This window comes from Seriola lalandi, unplaced genomic scaffold (genome assembly GCF_002814215.2).
Source record: "Seriola lalandi dorsalis isolate HSWRI2012SDOR001 ecotype SW California unplaced genomic scaffold, Sedor1 jcf7180002054736, whole genome shotgun sequence".
Lineage (NCBI taxonomy): Eukaryota > Metazoa > Chordata > Actinopteri > Carangiformes > Carangidae > Seriola > Seriola lalandi.
The window spans coordinates 1,485,874-1,486,223 of record NW_019525289.1 but is presented as its reverse complement, the minus strand read 5'-3'; the positions used below and the strand labels follow the sequence as shown (position 1 = coordinate 1,486,223).

General features: G+C 51.7%; 1 protein-coding gene across 1 annotated transcript in view; it reads right to left on the bottom strand.

Annotated features, from left to right (window-relative positions):
* The window catches only part of LOC111668449 (contactin-associated protein-like 4), a 97,393-nt gene that overhangs the window by 29,000 nt on the left and 68,043 nt on the right, over nucleotides 1-350 (bottom strand). The window lies entirely within an intron of this gene.

Genomic DNA, 350 nt, shown 5'->3' with positions numbered 1-350 from the left:
CCACCCCCCCACTCTCCAAGACAATGAGGGATGTAGAGTCAGGGAGAGGGGCCTTTTTAGGCTGGCTCTCCCCTGCCGGATTAGGCTGTGCTCTACACCCCTCATACTCTAACACCACACCATGCAACTCACCTAAAACAAACAAACTCACCTAAGCAGCCACAGACACACTACAAACCAATTTGATACAAGCAAACAATACAGGCCACCTCACCTGGACTAACCGCATGGTCTCAAAGAGGCTCACACAGGCCACACCCCCACTTAAAAACACTTGCTCTTCCTGGATTTCTTCCTTGCTTCTCCTAAGAGTCTATCTATCCTAAGTGCTCCCCCTGCTGGGCCCCCAG